Raw genomic sequence first — 24,144 nt, forward strand, 5'->3', positions numbered from 1 at the left:
GAGCTGAGAGGGGTGAAATTTCTAGTGTAGGGGCACCTAAAATTTCTCAGCAGGTGGCTACGTGTCCATGTGTGTTTTCCACTGATGACAATGGTATTTTCAGGTCTGTGGGTTCATGAATATTATACCAGTCTCAACCACAGCCAAGGGCTGATTTTCTGCTCATGCTTATCTTTCTTGGGTCAGGAATTCTTCATGGTGGCACAGGTTCAGGTATGTATTATTCTGGATTTGTGGCTCTGTATGTATTTAATATGTTTTGTTTTTACAGCTGTGTAACAGTTATAAGCACAAGCAGTTTATACATAATTCCATGTTAGTATATATTTAAGTAGCATTCAAATAAAATTAATTTTAGTAAGTCTAGAGGGCTACAAGATATTTCCCTTTAAATGTACAAAACCACAAACCCCAAATAATTAAGAATGACATTATTTAAAGATGTTTTGTTAAACAAGTGATTTGCCACTAGTAACGTGATAATGATGCTGATGGTGAAACTTGAGGTTGCGAAAGGATAATTTTGAAAGAAGTTAAAATTGTGACTCATGCAAATATAAAATGAATGTGTGTCAAAGATTTTACTGAATTCATCAATTAATGAGGGAAACAGGAAGATATAAAGACCGGTGTAGAAAGTGTTTGAGAAGTTATGTACTTCTCAGTAATTTAGTAAAGGAATATTAGGATACAATTGCTGGGTTACATTCAAAACTGGTTAATGTCCTCTAAGGCAATAGATTAAAACCTTTGGAGTTACCTTTTCTACTGAGCAAAACTAATTTCTACTAGGCAAAAATCTATAAGCTAACAAATAATTTCTCTAAGTCTGGGAACTTTAACAAACAATGACTCCAATTAAGTACTTTACCCTAGTTCAGTGGTTCTAAATCTGGTCCATGAGACCCCTCAGTAATCCTGGAGAAGCTTTCATCACCATCATCATAATACTAAGACATTATCTTTTTCACTGTGTTAACACGTGTATTGATGGTGCAAAAGAAATGGTGGGTAGAACTGCTGTCACTTTCACACAAATCAAGGCAGTGGCACCAAACAGAACTAGTAGCCCCTGTATTCTTCATCACCATGCACTCATGGGAAAAAAAAAAAAAAAAAGCTTGTTTCACTTAAGAATGTCTTTGATGAAGCTGTAAAAATTATTTCCGTTAAATCTTGACCGTTGAGTATAAATCATTTTAATACTCGGTGTGATAAAATGGAAAATATACATGAGACATTCAAAATGCATCATGAACTCCTGAATTTTAATGTAACCAAATTTTGAAAAGCTCGTCAATGTGGTTCTAGATTCTACCTTGCAATTGATGTTTAAGAAACTACCATTTGTCAAATTTTAGTGCAGTATCCAAGAAGAACACCCACAATTATCTAAAACGTCTATTAAAATACTCTTCCTTTTTTCCAACAACGTGTATGTGTGAGGTCACATTTTCTTCAAATGTCTGGGAGAGGGAAATTTCCGCCCCCCCCCGCCCCTCTTGATTTTTGTGGCTGGACTAATAATAATGTCGACACAAGACAGATTAAGAGGCACTTCCCTGGTGGTGCAGTGGTTAAGAATTCACCTGCCAATGCAGGGGACACGGGTTCGAGCCCTGGTCCAGGAAGATCCCACATGCCGTGGAGCAACTAAGCCCATGTGCCACAACTGCTGAGCCTGCACTCTAGAGCCCACGAGCCACAAATACTGAGCCCAAGTGCCACAACTACTGAAGCCCGCGCGCCTAGAGCCCGTGCTCTGCAACAAGAGAAGCCACCGCAATGAGATGCCCGCGCACCGCAATGAAGAGTAGCCCCTGCTATCCGCAACTAGAGAAAGACCGTGCGCAGCAATGAAGACCCAACGCAACCATAAATAAATAAATAAATAAATATTTTTTAAAAAGACAGATTAAGAGGAGAAAAAGAAACAATTCATGCGCACAGAGGTCTCATAAAATAGGAACAAAGAGGTGGTCAAAGCAGGCGGCTTTTATACTTTGTAGGCAAAGAGACAATATATTTGTGAGGAATTGACAGGACAAAGAAACTTAGTTTTTGGGTGCTCAATTAGTAAAGAATATCAACAGAATTTGGGCTTGAGGTAGTAAATTAAAGAAACAACAAGGTTTGTTTATACAGGCTTCTCGGCCCCAATTCCCTGTCTGGTAATAAGGATGTCCTGCCTCCAGATGCAGGGAGTACACCTTTCACAGGAAAGATTTATTTCCTGCTTTCAGGGAAGCAGAAAAGAGTGTCCCTCTTGCACTGGCCATTTCCTAATTCAAAATAATCAATATGCCATTGTGGCATAATTTGGGGCGGCCCGCCCTGATCCCAACATAAACCAAAACAATATATCAAAATGGGTTGAAGACATAAGCAGACACAAGAACTTAGCTTTTATTTAGCCAGACACCAAATGGATTTGCAAAAATGTAAAACAATGCTACTCTTCTCACTAAAGTTTTGTTTTGCAAAATATATTTTCATTAAAAATGTTAGCTTTGTTAACATATAATGGGTTTATTATTGCCACTTAAAAATGAATTAGGAAATAAATTTCTCAGTTTTAGTTTCTAATACATAAATATTGATAGATACAACCCACACAAACAAAAGCTCCTTGGGATTCTCGATAATTTTAAAGATGTACATAGATCCTGAAACCAAAAAGATCATCTTTGGGCAGGCTGTCATGTGTGACACCTTTTTTGTATATCTTTTCTTGACAGCGTTCTTCTGTTTTGGGCATGCCTATACCCCAGGGGCTGGGTGATAACTCTGCCTACCCACCAGTTTTCTGGTTGAATGACTGGGTAAGTGATCGTCATACAGTGTTTTGTGATGTCCTTTGGTCTCTACTTGTTTACATGTTAAATCTATCTCTATTCTTTTTTCCTCTAGTTCTGACAATTCAAATAGCATTACTTGGCCCCCATCCTATCTAAACGCAGTGCCCATGTGGAAGCTGAAGCTGTGTTATGGTACTCAGTGGCTATACAGATGACCCAGAATCTGCAAACATTAATCTTATTTCCAATAGGCATCAAGTGAAAAGATAAAATGTGGAGGTCCTTACAGAGCACTCACACATGCCTGAGGGTGAGTCTGCAGGTCCCAGGTGGAGAAGCCCGACAGCGGCCCAGAGTCACTGGAAATCCTGCTGTTCTTACCACCTGTTGTGTGGTTACTGAGTAGCTTCTTAAGAGCTGTACCTAAATACCGTCTTAAGAGTTATTCTTATTTCTATGTTTTGGGGGCTCAGTCTGAAATGTCTTCTTCTCAGCTTCTTTCATCACTGAAAAACCAAAGATCTAAGTCCAGGTCCACCATTAGTTCTTCCTCCCAAAGTCTCCATCAGGCCCTTCATTAAGCCTTGTCTCCCTCTCACAGATGCCTCCTTGCTCTGGGTGCAGAGGTCCTGAGTCATCTGCCTTCAGCTGTCCCACACTCTGCCTTAATTAACCACCTTGCCATTAGGTTCTCCAACAGGGCATTGTGTGCTTCTCCCATGTTCTGGAAACACTCGTGTCTTACAAGACGAATCCAGGCAGCAGATAGTATCTTCATTTAGTACTCTGTCCAAAACCCAAGAAGGTGAGAGAGCGAGTTGGTACCCAACCTCCCTTTCAGAGGATGAGAACAGCCAGACCTGCCCCTGGAACCCACATCACAGCCAGGCCTGTAATGTGTAGTAGAGTGGATAGTCCTGAAATCGTTTACAGGTACTTGCCGGAACCCAGCCAATGAGAGTTTCAGTTTTGCTGAACTTTTAAACCAGTAATACAAATTGCAAATATTCTAGAAGGACTATTAGACCGGCAACATGAAAGTTAATTGGAATCCAACTGCTAGCGTCTAGAACTAGTCAGAAGGAATGTTCAGGCAAACAGAATCTGGTGTGATGTTTTTAGCTGCTGAGAGGGAGCCAGGCCTCTTAGCTTTGCTGTTTGGGTCAGTTCCCAAGGGAACTTGAGTGGAAAAAGCCCCCTCTAGTTTTCTCAGTTTTACGTTGCTCATTTGCTAGATGCCTTGCCTGAAAGAAGTGATGTGAAACTTGTGAACCAGAATCTTGGAAATGACTCTGGCAGTCTCAGATGGGAGAGACACTTTCAATTATGAAAGCTTTTTCTCAAAAAAAAAAAAAATCAGATATCCTTTTCAGTATTTCACATTCTGGTTCAGATACTCAATAAAATGCACAAAAAATGACTTGAGACTTAATTTTGATAATTTCAAAATCAGTAGCAAAATATAAAGGGAAATGCTTTACTAAGTAAAAAAATTTTTAATTGTTAAAAATGTTAATGTAAGCAAAGGTTGATTTTAGACATATGGGGATGCTTAATTGTTCCCCATCCTGGCTTGTCCTTTATATAGCTAACTTTTTTTCTGGTAAGAAGGTAGACTGGGGGCTTCCCTGGTGGTGCAGTGGTTAAGAATGTGTCTGCCAATGTAGGGGACATGGGTTCGAGCCCTGGTCCGGGAAGATCCCACATGCTGCGGAGCAACTAAGCCTGTGCGCCACAACTACAGAGCCTCCGCTCTAGAGCCCGTGAGTCACAACTACTGAAGCCCATGTGCCTAGAGCCCATGCTCAGCAATGAGAAGCCCACGCACCGCAACGAAGAGTAGCCCCCGCTCGCCACAACTAGAGAAAGCCCGCACGCAGCAACGAAGACCCAACGCAGCCAAAAATAAATAAATACATAAATTTAAAAATCTTTTTTTTTTGGAAGGTTCATGCCTAAATCATCAAATTTATTGCTCAAGGAGATTCCCAAATAGATACAGCCAAGCATTTCCTTAATAAAGCAAATGTGCTGAATTCATTTCTGGACCAAATTTCACTCTCTGGGGGAAATCAATTTCCTCAACTCTGAAACACTGTTTGATAAACTGTCTATGCTTTCAGGTTTTTTTTTTTTAACATCTTTATTGGAGTATAATTGCTTTACAATGGTGTGTTAATTTCTGCTTTATAACAAAGTGAATCAGTTACACATATACATATGTTCCCATATCTCTTGCATCTCCCTCCCTCCCACCCTCCGTATCCCACCCCTCTAGGTGGTCACAAACCACCTAGCTGATCTCCCTGTGATACGCGGCTACTTCCCGCTAGCTATCTATTTTACGTTTGGTAGTGTATATATGTCCATACCACTCTCACACTTTGTCACAGCTTACCCTTCCCCCTCCCCATATCCTCAAGTCCATGCTCTAGTAGGTCTGTGTCTTTATTCCCATCTTGCCCCTAGGTTCTTCATGACCTTTTATTTTTATTTTTTTCTTAAATTCCATATATATGTGTTAGCATACGGTATTTGTCTTTCTCTTTCTGACTTACTTCACTCTGTATGACAGACTCTAGGTCCATCCACCTCACTACAAATAACTCAATTTCATTACTTTTTATGGCTGAGTAATATTCCATTGTGTGTATGTGCCACATCTTCTTTATCCATTCATTTGTGGATGGACACTTAGGGTGCTTCTATGTCCTGGCTATTGTAAACAGAGCTGCAATGAACATTTTGGTACATGAGTCTTTTTGAATTATGGTTTTCTCAGGGTATATGCCCAGTAGTGGGATTGCTGGGTCGTATGGTAGTTCTAGTTGTAGTTTTTTAAGGAACCTCTATACTGTTCTCCATAGTAGCTGTATCAATTTACATACGGGCACCTTATCTTTGATAAAGGAGGCAAGAATATACAGTGGAGAAAGGACAGCCTTTTCAATAAGTGGTGCTGGGAAAACTGGACAGGTACATGTAAAAGTATGAAATTAGAACACTCCCTAACACCATACACAAAAATAAACTCAAAATGGATTAAAGACCTAAATGTTAGGCCAGAAACTATCAAACTCTTAGAGGAAAACATAGGCAGAACACTCTATGACATAAATCACAGCAAGATCCTTTTTGACCCACCTCCTAGAGAAATGGAAATAAAAACAAAAATAAACAAATGGGACCTAATGAAACTTCAAAGCTTTTGCACAGCAAAGGAAACCATAAACAAGACGAAAAGACAACCCTCAGAATAGGAGAAAATATTTGCAAATGAAGCAACTGACAAAGGATTAATCTCCAAAATTTATAAGCAGCTCATGCAGCTCAGTAACAAAAAACCAAACAACCCAATCCAAAAATGCGCAGAAGACCTAAATAGACATTCCTCCAAAGAAGATGTACAGACTGTCAACAAACACATGAAAGACTGCTCAACATCATTAATCATTAGAGAAATGCAAATCAAAACTACAATGAGATATCATCTCACACCGGTCAGAATGGCCATCATCAAAAAATCTAGAAAACATTTAAAAAAAAAAAAAAAAGAAGGTAGACTGGGGGACTTTCCTGGTGGTCCAGTGGTTAAGAATCCACCCCCGCAATGCAGGGACGTAGGTTCAATCACTTGTTAGGGAACTAAGATCCCATATGCCACGGGGCAACTAAGCCCACGTGCTCTAGATCCTACGTGTCACAACTAGAGATCCCGTGTGCCGCAACTACTGAGCCCGTGTACCACAACTAGAGAGAAGCCTGTGGGCCGCAATGAAGATCCCACATGCTGCAACTAAGACCCAATGCAGCCAAATAAATAAATATTTAAAAAAAGAAGGTAGATTGTAGAGAGAAAATATCTTATTTCATCTTAAAAGCAATTGTATGAAGCAGATATTATGATTGTCTTTGTTTTACAGATGAAGACAGATTCAAAGAAGCAAGGTCTTGCTTCTAGGTTGCATGGCTCAGAAGCATCTCTGCCCTCTGATTGGCGCCCTTCTACTTCTGCTAAGGGCTTATCCTTCCTGCATCTGAAATTGAAAGGTTGAAATTCTCTTACCCAGGCCACAGAAGGGGTCTGGGGAAGACAGTGGTGAAGATCTTGATGTTGGGGAGAAGCCTTGGCTGGAAAATGTGTGAACAGCAGGTGGCAGCAGTGTCCTTGGAGTTTGTGGTTGTCCCCTACAGTCCTTGGAAAGCAAGGTCAACAAGCAGCAATTAAGGTGCTGATCCTAATTCCTGACCTCTGATCTTTGACCTGCCTCCCACCCCTCACCTACCTCCTGCTGAGCCAGGTGGACTGTCTGACTTCTAGTAGGGTGTTTCCCTTTCTCTCCCTGAGGAACTCAAAGGGGAGATTGGGAAAGATGACCCAGAAGTCATTTACAATGGAAACGCTCCCACTGAGATCATTAATATCATGTACAATTGTGTGAACTTGGCATGTTACCCTCTCTGTTCCTTGATATGCTTTTCTGTAAAATGAGGATAATAATGGCCACCTGCCTTGAAGGCTCATTGAGCTGATTGAAGGAACATAATATATACAGAGCCTTAGAACAGCACAGTGAATATAACACATGCTCCTCATTCATAGTATTCTTTATAGAGGGCTGTATCATTGCAGTGGGCTTTCATACATCAACATCTCACTCCATCCTTCCTCCACATTTTGAGACGCAGATATTACACATTTAACAGAGAAGGACTCTTAGGTTGAGCCAGAGGAAGTAATATTAGCATGAGATGAGGAAGCCAGATTCCTCGGGGGTGTGGCACCACATGCAAGTTACTTAATGCTTTGGAGCCTCAGTTTCTTCTTCTGTAAAATGGTGATAATATTACCTATCTTGGGTGTTGGTTGTGAGAACTAAATAAAACAACATATACGAAGCCCTCTGGTATAGTTCCTCTTAGGTAGTTACACTTAAAATCATTAAAAGGATGTCTTAAAACATATAGGAAAGTGTTGAAATAAAATTCACGTTTTAAGGCAAGACAAGAAAAATTTAAACGTAAAACTTTTTCTCTGCCCTTTGGCTTCCTCCCTCCCCTCTAGTGTGCATTGTGCACCTGCATTACGTGTTAACCAGACTTCCCCAACAGCAGAAATACCTACTCAACCATAAGGATCAATGTTTCTCCTTCTGGTGCCAGCTATGTAACTCCTTAGAAGATAACATTCCTTCCTCAATCCTGTAAGGGGTCACAATGACCCACCACTCACCTTGTAGATGCAGACATCTTTGGTGAACTTTATGCACCATGTCAATATATCATCACTTAATGCAGAACAGACTGGTTAGACTACCTGGGGAGATACTGGGCCACAGCTAATGGAAGTTCTCAGCTTAAATACTTACTTATGATCTTATTCATGTTACCAGCTATATTACTTGTATTTTGCCTATTTTACAAGATTATTTCTTGCATTATCAAATACGTGACTGAGGCTCGGATAAAATTAATGATGATTAGATGACTTGAAATGATTGGCCAACTATATAGTTCTATATGATCAAGGATTGTAATGGTGTATCTCTTTATGGGAAGAAGCAACAAGAGGGAACCATTTCCTGGACCGTAACAGACTTTGGGCTACTGTTCACAGGGCCTGGTCCAGTAATAGCACATTGAGTGGCCTATCAGTGAAATCCTCACCTATCCTGGGAATGAGCACCTCTAGCGCCGCGGGACAAACTGGTCACCAAATGCCTCCCAAACCTTGGTTGAAATTAAGACCAAAAGGGAAGTGATTGTAAAATAAAGAATGTTGCCCACCATCTAGTTCTACACGAATCAAGTCATTAGCCACTGCAGTTGCTGACGTACAGTACACCCGAGAAAGGAATTCAGAGTGAAGATCTGGAATGAGGCACTCTGTGCTCTGGGAAATCTGGCAGAACGGGCCTTTAGATAGTTTGATATTTTAAGGAAAAATTTTTTATGACCTGGATTCTTGCATCTTCCCATACTTAGAAAAGTACTACGATCATCAATTAAGCTGTCTGTTTCTCATGACTAGCAGCAACCTTCTACTGAGACGTGTGCTTGACTGCACATACCCTCTTCCCCCAAATCACATTACTGACCTCTCCCCTTACCTCTTCAGAGCAGTTTCTCAGAGTAGCCAGCTGCCTCCTGGGCTATAGTCCTCAGCTTGGCTCGAATAAAATTTTCCCTTTCTTTCTTAGATTGACCATTGATTAATTCTTTCCATTGACAAAAGTTATAAGGAAGGCAAGTAAAGTTACTCCCGATCCCACCACCCAGAAATAACCCCGTTATTATCATGATGTGTTTTTTCTTCCCCCAGTGTTTGTACATAACATGGCTGAGATCACATCACATATATACAAGTAAGCTGTCCCTAAGAAAGTGGCAGAGCTGGGCTGGCACCCCGGGCAGGCTGGGTCCAGGTCCAGGCCTTCCTACGTAGTCATTTCCCTGCACTGCCCCTATAAAGTTCAAGCTTATATCATTTCAAGAAACTGACAAAAAAATATTTAAATGTTTCGAGTTTGAAAATAAAGCACGTAAAGAGACCAGAGTTAGCCAAAATAATCCTATCGTATAGTTAAAGGCTGGAATTTTGCCTGGAAAAGTAGTATTTCATGTGGAAAAAATGTTAATTTCTACTGTCTGTGTAGCCAATATTTTAATTGTTAAAACATTACTGTTCAAGCTCATAAAATGAGCAAACTTGGTAAAACTAGTAAACTAGTCAGTTAACAAAGTGATTAAATCGACAAATGGAGTGAGTTGATTATGTTGCAGGTGGGGTTTTAGGGGGGGTGCTGAGTTTTGGCAAATTGGCTTGCGTTTATTGGAGATGGAGTATTGCTTAATATATATACTTGTTGAGTGAATGAATACATGAATAAATGAATGAATGAATTTTGCCATAAAAGAAATAATCTTCCCCTCTAAAATTCAACGGCTGTACATGACGCCTGCATTTTAGGAGGCTTGAGGGTTGCCTGAGACAGAAATTCTGGTTCTGGGATCGCATGTACTCACTGCGTGCATACTCCTACTCCAAATACTCACTCATGGCCTAACTGGAGGTTTAGTGGGAGCCGGCGCTTCCTGTGGGCTCGGAGCTCAAGCCCACACACCTTGAGCTTGGAGTCAGAAGAATGAGGTTCCAATCTCGATCAGCTCATCCGTTGCTAGCCCCAGAACACTGGCCAGTCAGTTCACTCCCAAACTGTTTCCTCACCTGTAAAATGGGCATAATTCTGACACCTGCCCCACCTTGTTCCCAGCATCACGGGGCGCAGGGAAGTACTAGATGAATGTTAGTTCACGGCTGTGAAAACGATTAGACTTCAGGGTCTGAAGGGACCCTGGTGTGACGGAGGTAGCCCTGGGAAGGGGTGGGGTCTCCTTGGGGAAGGAGGGCCACTGCTCCCCTTTGCTCTTTGGCTGCTCCTTTCTGATCACTGACACCCATGATAGAGAGACACACAGACCCATTAAGCTGCCTTCCCCGGGTCACCTACCATGAGAAGCAAACACCAGCGGCCTTACAGCCAGCATCCCCTCACTGCTACTTCAGGGCTGAGATCCTCTGCCCAGAGCCACTGGTGGTGGGGTGATGGGGGGCCTGAGTCCTCCCATGGTTACCCCTGGGGCTCCTCAGGCTGGCCTCCCCCTTCTCCACCACTCACAGCTCTGCACCCAGCCTGCGAGGCTTCCAGTGGGGTATCTACTGGTCCCACCTTTGTGGCCTCACTGAAAGAAACATGCAGGCAAAGAAACCTGGCTGTGGAGGGCTGGGGCAGGGAGAGAACACAGCTGGGTGTGACGAGGAAGGGCATGGCACAACAGGAGCCCGGGAAAAGGACCAAGACAAAAAATGAGGGGGGGAGAGAGAAGTCTGGAGAGCACTTTTCATTTCTCCTCCCTTCTCTCAAGTGTAAGAGTGAAATCATTAAGGGGGAAAAAAGGAGAAGATGGCAATCAGTGTCGGCTTTTAGTGCTTGAGTGGGTGACAGTACATTCCAGCTGCCACCAGGACACCTACCACCGCTAAGCGATGCTACACGTCAGCCAGTCCAGGCCAGAGGCCCCCCACTGGCTCCTTGCCTCATACCCAGGTCTCCTGACATGTGTAGGCTCCCTGCCACCAGCCAAGTAGTAAGTTATCACCTGCTCATTTTGGGTCACTTTCTCCTCCCTGAGTTACTTTAGCACTAGTGGAGACTTAATATAACAGTTCACTACACTTGTAAGGTGCTTCTTCCTTCCAGAGAGCTTTATGCTCACCATATCTAAAAGCTCATCTATCTGGATAAAGAAGAGGTGATACACACACACACACACACACACACACACACACACACACAGGAATACTACTCAGCCATAAAAAAGAATGAAATGTTGCCATGTGCAGCAACATAGATGGACTTGGAGGGCATTATGCTCAGTGTCAGACAAAGAAAGACAAATACTGTATGATATCACTTATATGTGGAATCTAAAAAATACAACAAACGAATGAATGTGACAGAAAAGAAGCAGATTCACAGATACAGATAACAAGCTACTGGTTACCAGTGTGGAGGAGGGGCATTAAAGGGATGGGCGAGTGAGAGGTACAAACTACTGGGTGTTAAGACACGCTACAAGGATGTATTGTACAACATGGGGAATATGGCCAATATTTTGTAAATGGAGGATAACCTTTCAAAATTGTATAAAAAATAAAAAATTTAAAAAATGATTTAAAAATGCATAACACATTGTATATAAAAGATAAAAAATAAAAATACAAATGAAAGCTTATACATCTGACTAGCCCTTCAGGGTTGAAAGGACTTGTGTACAGATGGACTCTGAATTGGAAGGCTCTGAGTTCACCTAATGCAGTTATTATCTGACATCAGCTGAGGCCCCCATCTCACTCCTCATAGATCTGGTTCAACTTGGCCTACACCCCAATTCCAGGACTTATGACCAGGGCTGGTTTCAGACCATAAAAAGCCCCAGGGCCTTTTAATTACGGAGTCCACATTCCACATCATATCAAACACATTAGCATATACCCACATTTCACATGAAATATAATATTTTTTGCTGTGGAAAAAATCAAAAAGGTTTTCTTAATTTTGCTTTGGAAATTATTTAGCTACCAGTTATTCACTGACTATATGACTGACTATGATTTGTGGGCTGTCATCACACACACACAGGAAATTTTATAGGGTGAGAGAATCAAACCGTCGCTTTCTTTTCAAATGTAAATAATTTATAAACACTAAATTGAAAAATGAATGAAGTTGACATAATTTTATGTCTTATGGATGCTTCATTAAAATGTATTACTTTCAATTTTATACTTTTTGTGTTTTAGATCCATTAATTTTTTTCTCATCTCACACGTTTTCACAGGCTTTTGAAAAAGCTGGTCTGCAAGAGGCCCTGTGCCAGCGGGGCCTACTGGCCAGACGGCCCTGACTGCTGTTGCTAAAAGCCCTTCCCAAGACTCTGACCCGTCCCTCACCTCACTTCTGGCATCTTCTGATTCTTTGCTCTTGCATATCTGCTCATGCTTCGGTTTCAGCTGGTATCGAAACTGGTCACAGAGCTCAGCTCCTTCGTTGTTTCCTACAAAATATCCAACCACACTGAACATTTCATGAAGTGGGAGATGTGATAAATTCTGAGGGCCGTGGAGAGAGGTCACTCAAGTCCCTCGCAGCTTCCTGCCATCTGGTCGGCACTACCCTTTCCACCCCATGTCCACCCTCTCTCACCCCACATCCTCCAAGCTGCCTGTGCCAGCAGTGTGGCCACCCTGCCCAGGGCTGCTCTCCAGGGAGCCTAGGTCACACTGTCCCCTTCCCTTGTCTGGCTGCTTCTCTCTGAAACAGCAGACTTGCCAGGAATGCCTGCACTCTCCAGGTCCCTTGAATTCATCTAGTATTTTCACAATACTTGTGAAAATCTCCTTTCACAAGTATTATCTGGTGCATCCATCCCCTGAGAGCACCTGGGCAGGAGCCCCTGCTGGCCACTTCCGGGATGGCGACCTCCCATCTCTCAGGTCAAGGCTTTTGCTTGCCTTTTTCACCATTAGAAAGTAATTAGGTCAATCTGAGCTCTGGCTTCATTGAAACTTTACTCCCGCTCATGGTCCTGCCTCTGGGTCCTCTGACCTTCAACACACCCCTGAAACAACATACCCCTGTCTCCCCAGGACAACTGAGGAGTCAGGTGGCAAAGTCCCAACTGAGACGTAGGCCTCTCGACTCCCAGTCCTGGGCTTTCTCAGGGTCTCTTTCCCTTCAACTGCCTTTTATTACTCAGCTTTCTTCCGGGAAGAAATGCAGTGTACTGTGAATCTCCTTCAGCAAATACAGACTCTTTGCTTGTTTGAGCAAACAGGGTCACAGAGGTGGGATGGAGCAGAGGGTGAAGGGGTGGGCAGCAGGGCCAACTTCTCTGTTAAATCATGGGAGGTGCAGTGCCCAGGGCACATGACACTTTAGGAGGCCCATGAATGTGTCTTAACTGCTTTTAAAATAAAAGAAAAAAAAATTTTAGGTTGAAGAAAATGTTTTAATATATAATATTAATATATTTGTCTTCATACCAATGCAGACATAAAATAAAATTTAAACATTTTTTATGGAGGAAGGAGCCCCTAAAAGTCAGAATACCCAGGGTCCACAGCAGTTATAATGTGGTGCTGGTGGGCAGGGGTCTGTCTCCTCACTGAACTTGACAAGTGAAGTCCCTTTAAAGGGATGGTTGTGCTACTCGGGGGATGGAAAATCGGCACCTCCTGAATTATGAGTGACTGTCACTTCCACCAGGTGAACCAGATGAACTAATTAAAAAGGCTGATTCTGTCATCTGGGTCAGCATGGATTGGGTTCAACTGCCCAATCGTCTTGTAAAGCCATGGCCCACACTGTGGGGGAAGCGGGCTCAGCTTTCTCTGCCTGGGGGACGTCTGTCTTCTCCCTTGGACTTTCACTCCCGTTACAGCTCATCCCAGGGTTCCCTGAAGGACAGACGGGCAGTCCATCAGAAGGCCTTGGAGCCTTGCCTGGCCCGTCCTCAAACCAGCCACTCCCACTGGGCCCCTCCTCTCCTCCCTGAAGCTCATCAGCATTCTCAGCAGAAAAGTAGCAGAAAATGGCAAAAAAAAGAACTTGAACTTTGCACAGGCCAGTCCTGTGCTCCGATCCCAGCTCTACCACTTCCCAGCTGTGTGCTTTCTGAGCCTCAATTTTGTTTTCATTTAAAAAGGGGATAATATTACCTGTTCATATAGTTATTGCAAGCGTCGAATAAGAGAACCTGCGCAAAGTCCAAGGAACCAGTTGGAGCTTATGGTTGGCAGTCTGCGAGCAGAGTCTAGGGCATGTGTTTTGAAGCTGTATTTTTATACTTTCTGTAAAGAAATACTGATAGCTGCATCAAAGATGGTGCTTCCTCTGTCTGGCATATAGTAGTTCCTCTCACTCCTTTTTAATGACTTAGTCCCATCCATTAATAATCCGCCTTCATGGTTGTACCTGCCACCCACCTCCAAGCTAGTATGGTGGTATGTCCCAACTCCACGGGCACAGAAGCTCCCGCACTCGGGACCCTACGGGACCTTGCCCTGTATCTCTTTATCTGGCTACTCATTCAAATCTTTTTTATTTTTTTGCTGTGCCACGCCATGCGGCTTGTGGGATCTTAGTTCCCCCACCAGGCATTGAACCCAGGCCCCCCAGCTGTGAAAGCTCTGAGTCCTAACCACTGGATCACCAGGGAATTCCCTCATATCTTTATTATAACCTTTATAGTAAACTGATAACCATGAGTAAATATTTTCCTGTGTTCTGTGAGCCATCCTAGCAAAATTTTTAACCCAAGGAGGGGGTCGAGGAACTTCGATTTATAGCCAGGGGATGGTCAGAAGTAGGGGTGACAGCCTGGGACTTGGGATTGGCAAGTGGGAATTGTCCCCCTGGAGTGGGAACAGTCTTGTGGGACGGAGCCCTTAACCTGTGGGATCTAATGCTAACCCTAAGTACATAGTGCAGAACTGAACTGAATGGGAGGACACCCAGCTGGTGTCAGAGAATTGCTTGATGTGTGGAAAACCCATACATCTGGTGTCAGAAGTGTTGTGTGGTACTACTGGGATTTTATGACTCTTGACAAAGGCAAAGTCTCTTCACCTCAGGAAAAGATTGGGGATTCTTGGTTTAAAGGTATTTCTTGATATGTACCACATTACACTATGAAAACGGCAGATGGAAAAATTCACTGGGGGAGGCAGAGTGAAAGCCTGTAGCCTTCCATTAATTCTCCTCCATCCTGAAGGTGGACTTGACTTTCAAATTGCTCACCTGCAATCCGGAGGCTGGCTAGAAGGCTCCCATCCTGCCAGTGGCCTGTGAATTCTCATGCGGCAGTAAGGTGGGAAGGGAACACGGAGCTCCAAGACTAATACTGCTGAGAGCAACAGGATGCCTCCGGCAAATCCAGGAACCCTAGAATTCCAGAGAGCCAGGGGAGATCACAACTTTCAGGCTGGGATCAGACTTCATCAACTTTCCCGATTGGGAAGTGATGTCACACTTGAAAATCTCTGTGCTGCCAACTCAGCCTAAGTTCACATTCCTTCGAGCTGACCAGCTGCAAAACCAAAAGTTTGTGGAGAGAGTCCATGTGGGGCTATGGGGGTCAGAAGGACAGCCTCACACTTACTGCTAACCTTGAGGGTGGGGTGGGGGACAAGAGGAGAAATGCCAATTCTGGAATCCCTATCCTTGCCTGTTGCTGCCCACCCCTACTCCTTGCAGTATGGAAACCATTTAGCTGCAGACAGATGATTTCCCAGGCATATTGTTGGGAGTACCTAGAATAAATCACTTCCTCCTCCGGCCCTGAGATAACGGTCCCTCTCTTGTAGGGGCATAATTCAAGCAGTCTGCCTCCAGGCAGCCGAGACTGAGATTAAGCATGGAGTGCACCACCGCTGACGGCCTGAGCCCCAAGAATTATGAGCAGTGAAAAGACAAGATAAAGAGGAGGTGCCTCTGCGGTAACACAGTGCCTGCTTCAAACAAACCTGACTCCAAAACTCAGAGAGAGAACATTGTCATCTCTCCACACCTAAATAATTAAAGTAGAAATATAAAAAATCTTTAAACCATGATTTTATTCATAAGATTTCTACTTACACATAACTTTCTGGGAATCTATGTAGCTTCTAAAATGAGTGTCTCTTCCTCACTAAAATTAGGTTATATCTAGTGATTTTGTAAAAAAATACTGGAACAAGCCAATAGGATAAGTGCTGGAGTACAAACAGCCTCCTCTGAGAGTAGGGAGTCAAACTTTTTCTGTAAAGGAGCCAAATAGTAAATATTTTAGACTTTGTGGACACTAAGTTTCTGTCATAGCCACTCAGCTCCACTATTGTAGCACAAAACAGCCACAGACATCACAGAACTGAATGGATGTGACTGTGTCCCAGTAAAACTTTAAACACTGACATTTGAGTTTTATATAATTTTCATATATCATGAACTATTATTCTTTTTCTGAGCTTTTTTCAACCATTAAAAAATTTTAAAGCCATTCTTAGCTCCAGGTTGTAAAAAAACAGGCAGTGGCTTGAATAGGGCCCACCAGAGATAGTCTGCCTGGTTTACAAAATCCCCAAGGAAAAAATGCAATGAAGGCAAAGTTTTGTTTTTGGTTAATGTAATCCTTTCCCTATGGGCCTGTTATTTTAAAGTAAGACAATGCGGGGGGGTGTAAATTAGGAGTTTGAGATTAGCAGATACAAACTACTATGTATAAAATAGGTAAACAACAAGGTCCTATTGTATAGCACAGGGAACAATATTCAATACCCTGTGATAAACCATAATGGCAAAGAATATGAAAAAAGAATATATATGTGTATAACTGAATTACTTTGCTGTACAGCAGACACTAACACAACCTTGTAAATCAACTATATCTCAATTAAAAAAAAATTCCACTCCGGGGGAAAAAAAGAACCACTCAGGGCTTTCTCTGGTGGTAAGGGTACCCCTGCAACCCCACCCTGAACAAAACCAAACCTTCCCGCCTCCTCCATGAGAGCTGAAATCCCTTTAACTGGGGCACGTTCTGGAAGATGGCATATCAAATTAAAAGCCACAAGAAGGCTAAAAAAAGAAAAATATAGTAAGATAAGTGGGTAAGGAAAAGGAAAGTCAAAGGAACAAATTATCAACACAGGAATTTCAAGAAGAACAAGGGAAATAGTTTGAAGAAGGCCCCTCATTTGCCGCCTTGTAAACAACTACTGACTTTATTACCTTCAGGGAGAATAACTTTCACTTCTAGTAAATTCAACAGACTTCTATTGGCCTCTATTATATTCCAGGAGCACACTAAGTACAGAGATGATGAAAAACAGCCCCTGCCCTCTGATAGGGGAGAACTGCAATTAGATAAGGAAAGGTCCTTTCCATTGAGTGATAAGATTCAATCATTCATTGAACAAAACATTTACTGAGCACCTGCTACTGCATTCCAGGTCCTGGGTTAGGTGCTAGACATTCCAAGATAAATAGATTCTGGAGATGTTTATGGTAAGCACTATCTTCCTCGCTTTCACTTTGTTATCTTTATTTTCTTGAGGGACAAACAGGGGCACAGAGGGTCAAGCTGGCTGTCCCAGATGGAACATCAAAGAGGGAAACCAAAGAGTGACTGGTGTCTGCCTTAGCAGGGCTGGACTAGGCAGAGGTGAGTGAGGCCTCCAGGGTGCAAAAGCCAAGGAGGCCGGGCTTCCCTGGTGGCGCAGTGGTTAAGAATCCGCCTGCCAAGGCAGGGGACATGGGTTAGAGCCCTGGTCAGGGAAGATCCCACATGCCGCAGAGCAACTGAGTCCATGTGCTACAACTACTGAGCCTGCGCTCTAGAGCCTGCAAGCCACAACTACTGAAGCCCGTGTGCCACAACTACGGAAGCCCGTGCGCCTAGAGCCCATGCTCCGCAACAAGAAAAGCCACCGCAATGAGAAGTCCGCTCGCCGCAACTAGAGAAAGCCCACTTGCAGCAACGAAGACCCAACACAAAAGAAAGGAAGGAAGAAAATAATAAATTTAGAAGGAAAGAAAAGAAAAGAAAAGAAAAGCCAAGGAGGCCTTCATGTGCACGTACTTGCATGACCTCAAGAGTGGGCACCTCCTTGAATTTTCCACCCTAGCACTTGCCTCCCCGTAGCCCTGACTGGCGCCTTAGCTCCCTCAGTGCCTGCTGTGAGCCTGGGAGGGCTGGAGTCGGCACTTGTGAGTTTAGGTTACCTAAGATGCCCCAATTCCCTGGTGAGGAATTACTTCTTTCTCACTGTATCCAGTCTTGTGGAACTTCCCCAGGGCCTCATCCCCCCAGAGTCCAGGCTGGTGTGGGCATCACATGCTCCCTTCTGGACTGCGCCTCCTGGGCTGAATGAGTTGGTTCCTGTTTCTTCCCACCACCTACAGTCTCTCTGAGTAATGCCAACATTCCAGTACAAGTGACACCTCAGAGCCCTGCTACTCCAAGTGTGGTCCACGGACCCGCAGCACTGGCACTGCCTGGTGCTGGTGAGAAATGTAGAACCTCAGGCCTGCCCCAGACCATAGTCAGAATCTGCATTTTGACAAGGTCCCCAGGTGATTCTCGTGTGCCTGAAAGTGTGGGGAGCATTAATCCACACTTTGCATCCCCCCGCCCCTCCCGCCACGTATGGCCCTTGCTGCTGGCCATGAGCTTCACAACACAGGGGCCTGGGAGAGGGAAATGCACCACTTGCTGAAACACAAGGAGGCTCAGGGCTGGCCCTGCCCTTCCCAGATGGGCCTCCCTCCCTGAGGAGTCCTCAGACACACTCATCTGGTGTTTTGTTAATGGTTGACTCTAAAACGAAAGAAAAAAATTAGGCATTAATTTCAGAGAATGATGCCGGCACCACCCTTTGAATCTGGTGTTTTGTTAATGGTTGACTCTAAAACAAAAGAAAAACATTAGGCATTAATTTCAGAGAATGATGCCAGCACCACCAAGCCTCTCTCCAGAGATGCCCCTTCCCTTTAAAGTCTGGGGCAGTGGAGGCGGGAGACTCAGGAGGCTAATTCAAAGAGTAAAAGTGCCCTACGAGACCCCTTAGTCTTGGGCTAACATGGGATGGCGGTGGTTCTTTTTTAGAGACAGACAGCTGCTCTCTCCTCCTTTCAGAATGGGCCAGGAGTGGAGAAAGGGCATCAACAACCCTAATCTTTACTGGTAGCCTGCCACGCACCAGACCTGGGACATATTTTCTGTTTTATTCTTTAATGCAACCATAAAGGACAGGCTTAGACAGAGGAGGAAACAAATTCAGAGAGGCCAAAACAACTTGCCTCAAATCATCCATCTGTTACCTGGGAAGAACCAGGGACTGAACCCAGGTTTTGTCCATGTTGCAGACTCACCAAAACATGTGAAATGTTAACACATAACCGTGGTCGGCCTTTGCCCCATATGAGAGAAGTGGTGGAGGTGATGATGGCTCTAGGTGTGCACGTGCGTGAACGTGTGTTGGGGGATGGTGGGCTGGGGTCCTCAGGAGAGTCAAGGGCAAGTGCACAAGTGAGAAGCTTGCAGAGGGGCCTAGCTCTTTGTGGTGGTGGGCCATGGCATCAATGAGATATACAGTCAGCTTAAGACTTCACACATTTGTTATTTAAAATAAAATAAGTGGGGCTTCCCTGGTGGCGCAGTGGTTGAGAGCCCGCCTGCCAACGCAGGAGACACGGGTTCGATCCCTGGTCTGGGAAGATCCCACATGCCGCGGAGCAACTAAGCCTGTGTGCCACAACTACTGAGCCTGTGCCCTAGAGCCTTAAAACCACAGCTACCGAAGCCTGCGCGCCTAGAGCCCGTGCTCCGCAACAACAGAAGCCACCGCAATGAGAACCCGCACACAGCAACGAAGACCCAACGCAGCCATAAATAAATAAATAAATAAATTTAAAAAATAAAAATAAAAAAATAAAATAAGTGGAACAACAAGGACCTGCTGTATAGCATAGGAAACTATACTCAATAGTTTGTAATAACATATATGGGAAAAGAATCTGAAAAAAAAATATATGTATGTGTAACTGAATCACTTTGCTGTACACTTGAAACACAAAATCAACTATACTTCAATAAAACAAAAGAATGAAAAAAATAAGTGGAAGTAAGGATATTCAGATTTTTCCAATGATGATTTCATCAGTGCTTTTTTGGGGGGAAATATAAAATACTAAATTCTTCTTTTTTTCTCATTCTTTTGGGCTCTCCTGCTTTTGCTGATGCGCTCAGTACACACCCCTGTAGGACCCAACTTAACACCAGTTCTGAGGCTAAGGAACCCTCGCCCAGTTGTGTGGAGGTGGTGGTGACACCCTCCACCTGCAAGACCAGTGGTGTGCAGAGTAGTTAGGGAGGTAGGGAGACTGCAAACTCCCTAGAGTGAGTCGCTGCTCTAAGAATTTCTGGAGTGCCTGCTATCCTCATTCCTGGGCTCTGAGTCAAGAATGTAATTGAAGCCACAGGACAATGGAGTGTGAAAGGAAAGATGTTCCCTGGTGTCAGATACCCTGGCTAACCAGACCCAGAAGCACAGAGCAGGTGCTTGGCTTTTGTTCCTGGGTCCCTGCACCCGGCCCCACAGTCCAAAGCCTCTCTAGACAAAAGCCACAGCTCCTGCCTCCTCTGCATATCCAGGATCTGCGCCGACTGAGAAAAGTCTGCTTCCTCCTCCCGACCCCCTTGTTCCAAGGCTAGAGATACAGAGACAGGAGCCACATCTCAACAGGGGAAACCAGGAAGCAGGACCGCCGATGCTAAGGATTTCACCAAAGGAGGATGAGGATTTTGTCCTTGTCTGAAGAAAACTTTCCAGTACCCTAAGTAACCTTCTGGTGTCTGGGAATAGGATCACCAACCAGGTGAACTGGGTTTTCATAGTGTCACTGAGAAATCCCCAGGAGACCAAACCTCAGAGGCAAGCCCCATCACGCCCTGGTGGAGACACAGGACGTGTGCGCTGTCTTCTGGATGGCATGGGGGAGGTGACTCCCAGAGAGCTGGTGATGGTTGGTCCTTCTGTCTTGCAGGGTTTCCTTAAGCCCACCCCTCCCCACTGGAGAGGGGCTGTTCTTACCGTTCATCAACATTGGATCTTAGCGGGGTTTTTTGGCTGCACCGCGCAGCTTGCGGGATCTTAGCTCCCTGACCAGGGATTGAACCCACCTCCTCGGCAGTGAAAGCGTGGAGCCCTAACCACTGGACCACCAGGGAATTCCCTGGATTTTAGTTCTGAAGGGCGATGAAGCCTTGTCTCCTTGTGATTTCAGGGGGAAGATCTAAATCGGCTATCTGGCTCTGAACCATCCTGATGAAGCAACCTGATGAAAATCAGAGGCAACCTTGAAGGAGCAAAGACAGCACCATATGGCAGCCACCCAGGTGAGTATGGAAGAGACAGGGGCAGCCTTTTCTTTGAAGCCAGGGAAGGGTGGCTATAATGACTGATTGCAAAGACACAAGACTAAGGTGTGTTTAAATAACACCACAAAAAAGAAGCTATCCATCATTGAGAGTTTGCTGTGTCAGGCACTGTACTAAAAACTTTACAGGTAGCATCTTAATCATGCCCTGGATGCAGGTACTATTATTATCCCCATTATGCAGACAGAGCAGTTTAAGAGCTTACTCAAAGTCACACAACCAGTAAGTAGCAGAGTGACTTCCAAATTCTGGTCTTACTTCAAAACTTTTTTTGTTTTGGTAGTTGTATTTGTTTTTATTTTTTGTAACACAAAAAGGGAGAGAGGAGGCGAAGGGGCAGGGCCCAGCAATGTGCCTGGAACAGCTTCTGAGGCATACGTTCTGAGGCATACATTCGTCCTGAGGCATATATTCCTCCAGATTTGTTTTGAAAAGGCAACTTCAGTCCATGTTTCTGGAAACTCTCCAGGCTGTCAACCTCAGTGCAAACAACTTAAAATAAAAACCTCTCATCTGTTCAGCACACGGGGATCCAACACAAAATGCAAAGCAAACCTGTTTGGAAAACGCCTGCTCTTAAAACAAGAGTGAGCAAAGCCTGGGATTTTGACCTCTGTCCTAGACCACATCCTTCGCAGTGCAGTTTAAATTTCTTTTATTGCTGCTTCTTCCCTCTATCACCGTTCATTACCAGTAGTTAAGGGTCTTCCCCAAATGGAGGCAAGAGTGACCCTGGGCAGTGCTTCTGAGCCCTCACAGCCATTATTCACTTTTATCAGTTGGGTCTAGACACGAGGTACAAGAAAGAGTGGCTGCCGTGAAAGCATCTCTTAAAGTTCAAGATTGTGTGTTTCTGTTGGTGGGAGGAGGAGGGGGGAGAAATGTGTGGAGCTAGATTTCTTAAAGGCCTCTATTTCAACCAGTGTGGGGAGACTGTCTTGTTTTGTTTCTTTTTAAGAACCCAAAGACTGGGGCTTCCCTGGTGGCGCAGTGGTTGAGAGTCCGCCTGCCGATGCAGGGGACATGGGTTCGTGCCCCAGTCTGGGAGGATCCCACATGCCGTGGAGGGGTTGGGCCCATGAGCCAAGGCCACTGAGCCTGCGCGTCTGGAGCCTGTGCTCCGCAACGGGAGAGGCCACAAGGGTGAGAGGCCCGTGTACCGCAAAAAAACAAAACAAAACAAACAAACAAAAAACCCAAAGACTCGAAATCAAATGGGCTATCCAGTCCAGGCTGGAGCAGGAATCACTACATAGTTAAACAGCTTAACACTATATTTAGGGTATGCCTGCACTTAAAATAAATAGTTTTTTTTTTAAGTGTATGTTTTCATTTCCTATGAGTCAGAAAATATCCAAATTACAAAGAATCTCATATCAGTCCTACTTATGAGAGCAAGAAAATCTAGAAAGAATCCAAATTTTCAAAAATAGGAGAACAACAAATTACAGCACATTAACCAGTTGGAGTATCATACAATGATACCATGAAGACTAGGTTAGGAACATAGGAAGGTGCTTATGCAAATTTTTTGAACAAAAAATAAGGTTTTAAATACAAAGTCCTATATATATGCACAGGCAAAAGACATGGAAAATAATTTTTAAAGTGGTGGTGAGATTATAAGTGACCTTTTTCCTTATAGATTTTTTCTTATTTTTATAATCTTTTGTGACAAACTGGAAATGTATACAATTATATGTTGCCTTGTACCTTACGTGTACATTTGGCTTATTTACCTTGCAGTCCTATATCCAAATATGGCAAATAGATTTTCATTTGAGCTTGCAAATTGCTGCATGAAATTTACATATTCCTTTAAATACATAAATATGTATCTATTGCTGTTACACAAGCTGCAATTAATTCTTCGGGTTAGAGTCTTTTTAATCCAAATTTCATTATGCTACATTTATCAGTAATACTTTATCTATCTAGGGTAGGAATCCAAACTAGAAAAGTGAAAGGGAGCTGCCACCCCCCAGCAGTTCCTATCAATACAGCAGTGAAACTCCATTCTCTCAGCACACCACCTCGCTTTCCATCTTTCATGGAAGTCTGGAAGAAGGATTATCTGGAGACCCCCAGGGCTCCTAACCCATTAAGAAGGCTGGCTGAAGTCTGGCAACCCCAGAAGGTCAAATGACTCTTCTCTAAGGTCCACAGGAAAGAGCACTAGGGAGTCTTCCTATGGAAGAAATGAGTGTTTGTGGTGATTCTCATCCATCTGCTTTCCTAGGAAGCAAAGACTCCCTGCAGACCTCCCTTGTGGAGTAGGAAGCTGATTTTGAGATCTCAAAGAGTCCGTGTAATTATTTATTTATACTCTACTCCTTGCTCTGAAGATTGGGAGATGCTCTAGGATAAAAGCAAAGGTATAGTAGGACCAAAACATTTTTTAAAAAGTTAAATGGCATAAAACAAGAAATGGGAGCTGGGTATGAGGGAAGAATTTGTAGATTAAGTTCAGCAAAAGAAACTTACAATAAAAAACCAAAAAACTTGGTGGCCAGAGTAAATAGTACAACCAATGCATTTATAAACTAACAGAGCTCTTGTTTCTAAGGTTTGAGAGATAAGGGTGAGTCATGCATGCCTATGGCTGGAGTTCTCAAGAAAATTGCACAGCATGCCTAAGACTTTCCCATTGGCTTTAGGTGGTTAAAAATCTTCCAGGAAGCAGGGCACAATGCCTGTTTTCAATGCACTCCTGTATCATTTACTCTCATTTTGCCAGGCAATCATACCCTATTATTATTTCTTAATGTGTGTGCATTGCCTCCTCTAGATTATAGACTCCTTGAGG

This window comes from Delphinus delphis, chromosome 2 (genome assembly GCF_949987515.2).
Source record: "Delphinus delphis chromosome 2, mDelDel1.2, whole genome shotgun sequence".
Classification (NCBI taxonomy): domain Eukaryota; kingdom Metazoa; phylum Chordata; class Mammalia; order Artiodactyla; family Delphinidae; genus Delphinus; species Delphinus delphis.